Source organism: Nematolebias whitei, chromosome 9 (genome assembly GCF_014905685.2).
Source record: "Nematolebias whitei isolate Nwh7 chromosome 9, NemWhi1, whole genome shotgun sequence".
NCBI classification, from domain to species: domain Eukaryota; kingdom Metazoa; phylum Chordata; class Actinopteri; order Cyprinodontiformes; family Rivulidae; genus Nematolebias; species Nematolebias whitei.
Window position 1 is genome coordinate 27,526,946 of NC_056506.1, and position 4,701 is coordinate 27,531,646.

Sequence of the window (4,701 nt, forward strand, 5' to 3'; positions counted from 1 at the left end):
TGTATGAATGTGTGTGTATAGTAGAGGGCTGTATGAATGTGTGTGTATAGTAGAGGGCTGTATGAATGTGTGTGTGGAGGTAAATGACACAGATTGTGTTGTAACACACTTTAAGTTGCATAGTTGGTGTAGATGAACAGATGCTCAGATATATTCATCAATTAACGCGGATTCCTCATTTTTCTGAACTGAATAAAACGTGCATTGAATTTAATGAAATGCAAACGTGAGACGTCATTTATATTTGACCCATCAAAATGAATGCGGTCATTTATTTACAGAATCAAAGTTTAACATCAAACATTTACATTAATTTGGCAAATTATGAAAATAACAACATAAGCAATCAATCAGGAAAAATCATACGGCCATGATTTTTCCGTTGCTTCACCACAGACATTTATGAAAACTGTACAACTATGATCTTTTACCCACACGGATGTGGATGAGCATTTTACACAGACATTTCTAAAATATCTGGAAGAATATCTACTTGATAGAACAGTTTAAAGATGGGAAAGAAGTTTAGAGGGAGTAAAGATGGTATGGGAGGGGAAGTGTTCACCAGAATTGACACTCTCCATCAGAACCCAGCTCTCCCCGGTACGCTTGGTAGGAAACTTGACTCATTACCTTTCTGAGACTAATCAGCAGATATGGAGCTCCGTTAACGCTACCTGTCCAGCGTCTCCTTAGGATGCTGTGAATCGTCAGAAGTAGTGGCGAGTGAAAATGTTATAATCCCATGGAACTCGGAAGAGCTCTGTTGTCATGTCAGGATCATCCCGTCTCTCACAGAACTGGGCTTCTCTCACAGAACTGGTTGAACTGTGTATCCAGCAGAACTCCAACAGCACTCCATCAGAACTGAACAGAACTGTCCCAGAACTGTTCCAGCACCATCCCAGAACTTCTAACAGAACTGTGTAGACCAGGAAGTACCGACATTTTAAAGAGCTCTTTCCCGGTTCACTTTTGGGAGTATTCCCATTGGTCAGAAACAACCAGACGGGGTGTGTTTTGTGACATAAGAGGTTAGAAGACAGCAAGAATTGTTATGAAACAGATCAGAAATGTTCTCACAGACAGAGAGAGTTTTGTTTTGGCGAGTTCAGAAACAGGTGCCAAAACCTCTATATTTACGTCTGAGAGGATTCTAAAAACATGACAGTTCGTTCTAACAACTTGTTTTGCGTTTGACTCCAACCTTGGACCAACGTACACTTGCTCATTCAAAAGCAGAAATCAGAAAAGGCATAATTACTCTGTAACAGCTTTGACATGAGTTCTAACTTTGCATGAGAATAAAAATCATTACACAGTTAATAAAATTGATTAGTTCACTGCAACATCTAAAATGGTTTGAACTAAGACATTTTGATTATCAACATTTGTAAAATAGTAATGATAATAAAAAAGAGAGTGTTCTTTCACATGAATCTTCAAAAGAGAAAGTCTCAGGATGGGTGAACCGGCATTTCTGGATTCAAATCAATGAAATGACAGTTCCTGTCCCACAAGGTTCTTAAGGTCAAGATTTTTGACCTTAGACTTAGTTTTGACATGGGCCTAGTCCACTACAGTTGGCTAAGCCAAGGTGCTATATAAGTACAGTCCATTAACCATCTGTTTATTTTCCATTTATTATCACCATTTAGATTAAATTGCCCAGATAAAATCATTTCTGTTTTGATTTTGTTTGGATTAAGAAAGTTTTTCTCATATATGTTTGAACGTCTCTCGGACAGTTTAGGGAGGTTTAAATAGAAGTATGGCTGTCAGCTCGGACAGACACATACATCTGAAGATCATCAGCAAAGCATTTAAAGGAGATGTGCTTTCTGAAGATGGACTCTTGTGAAATGAGGTCTAAAATAGACATCAGGCCTCTGTAACACTTGGACCCTCTTCAGTAGCCAATAAGTGAGAGGCAGGACCGTGGACAGGTCACAGCTCTATCACAGGACCAACACAAAGACAGTCAAACACACACACTTATAGCTGAGGTCAGCTTCGAACCTTCAGCCACACAGCTATGATGTAACCTACATAATTTTAGGCTGTAGGAGAAAACCAGAGTCTCTGAAATAAAAACATGCATACATGGATAGAACGTGCAAATTCAAGACACAAAAAGGGCTCAGCTGGGAGATGAACCCAACACCTTGTGGCTATAAGGTGACAGCACTAACCACTGAACCTCCATACCACATAAAAAGGATCACTTACTCAAATGTTTGGCAAGTAAATGTTTGCTAACTACAGTTCATTAAATACTTATCTACTGAAAAAACCTTCAGGTCACAGCAACTATTGTATCCTCTGAAGTAGAACTTCTTGCATTTCCAAGAATTTAACAACTAAATGAGATGCTTCAGCTTTTTTCATAAAATATGACTTTAAAGTTTACCATTTTTATAACTAACTTTATTTTAAGCCATGAAGTGTATCGGTATATAAAAGAGATCTTCTTTTCACTTTTTCCCTCCATTTTGTTTCAGTTTGGAGAGTGTAACTCCTTGATTAGGGTTACAAATCAAACCTACTGTTAAAGCAAGAAAAAGCTCATGGTTACATTAAAAGAATATCTTTTCCCCATGTTTTCATCTTGTTAATATGAAATATCCTGATGCATGTTCAATAATCCAGGTTAAAAAAAATCTAAAAAAGTTAAATCTGGTCCTCTGGACATTAAAAAAACAAAACAAAGCAAAACAACCAAAAAAATGTAGAAATGTTTCATCTTTCATCCGATAGAGAGGAACAATGGTTTGAGAAAGGAGTAAAGGAGGCCATCTTTGTGAAAATAAATCGTCCATCGTTAAACAGGGGTGGAGGCCTCCAGGTTCAACTGTCCCCCTCTTACAATGCTGTGATTGCTAGTATCACTCAGCCCTCTGTGAACAGTAAACAGCCATCAGTGTGCTAATGATCCATTGTTAGGCTGATGGTCCTTCTTGAGCATGTGATCAGCTGGTTTTGGTTGTCAGCAGCAAACTGGTTGATCCACTATGAGAAGGTGCTATTTAAGAGACTGAGCTAAATGCAGCACCTCAGACTGAGGAAGTCTTTCGGATGAAAGACGAAACTTTCTACATTTTTTTGGTCGTTTTGCTTTGTTTTGTTTTTTGAATGTCCAGAGGACCAGATTAAATTTTTTTAGATTAATATGAAATATTTTTACACAGATTTACTACAGGTTGCATTTCCTTTCAATGTAATATTGCAATTCTCTACATAAATGACACATTTAGTCTTTTTAGGACCCGTTTAGACTTTGTGCTAGCATCTGTCCCAAGCGATTCGATTGCAGTCAGATAGAAACACATTCATTCAACCTTTATTTATACAGGTTAATCTCACTGAGCCTCAAGGACTCATTTACAAGAGAGAGACCTGTTTTAAACAAAGAATGATGACAACAGTAGACAATCATAAAAGAAGGCATATAAGTTGAAAAATATAAATGGAAGAAAATTATATTACAAACGCAAAACAAAAAGCACAACAAAAAAAAAAACTGTTATATTGTAAAGAGATGTAAAATACTAAAACCAAGTTTGGCTTTAGTTTTTGCCATGAACTAAACAGATATTTGAAGACTCTTAGAGAGGTCAAGGTTGAGAGCTTCAGATCTTTTTGCAAGATATTCCAGGAAACAGGAGCAGAGTAGGAGAAGGCCCTTTTGCCAAGTTCAGTCTTCATTGAGGGAACGCTGCAGGTAATAATGTCCTGAGAGCGCACGCTGTAGCTGCACTCACGCAGAGACATGTAGGAGGAGATGTATGAAGGCAGCAGACCAAGAAGTGATTTAAAGATGAAAATGTACCAGTGAGAGAGTCTGTGTGAAGTTGATGATGTCCAGTTAACCAGTGAATACAGGGTGCAGTGGTGGGTACGATAATCACAGCCAGTTATGAATCTTAGTGCACCATGATAGACAACGTCCAACATCTGCAGAGTGCTCGTTGGAGGGTTCATGTAAATAATGTCACCGTAGTCGCAAAAGCTGGTAAACATTAGCAACTGTTTTAGCTTGACAATAAACATCTGTATCATCAGCATAGAAGTGTAAGGATGCATCAGGGATGATCTGACCTACATTACATATGTACGCTGTGAAGAGGGTCATCCTAAGACTGAGCCTTGTGGTACACCGTGGTTAACAGTAAGATAACTGGAAGAAGTACCATTATGTTGAACACATTGCCTCCAGTCCGAAAGATAGTTAGTGAACCAACCAATGGTGTGATCTGAGAAACCAATTTCTGAGAGCTGCTGACATAAGATGTCATGATCCACAGTGTAAAAAGCTTTAGACAGGTCTAAGTAAAGTGCAGTACAATAATCCTTAGCATCCAGTGCTTCACACCTACATACAGATGTGAACAGCCTCAATGAACGCTGAAAGCATGTTCACTCAGACCAACTTTAAATGTGATCTGGACAGCTTTTGTGTGCATATGTTTGGTAGTCTGAACACAATCTGTCCTGAACCTGTATGTAGGACAGGGTAATTCAGCTTCAGTTGTGTGTCATGTATAAAACATAATGCACGTCTGAGGGTCATACATGAGCAGTATCACCCACTGCCAAAATGCAAAGACAGTCAAATGTGTGTTTGCTCATGTCTCATGTTATTATATGTGATTATAAAAGCAGAAGTGAACAATGCCCTAGAGACCCATCTCTGCCTGATGC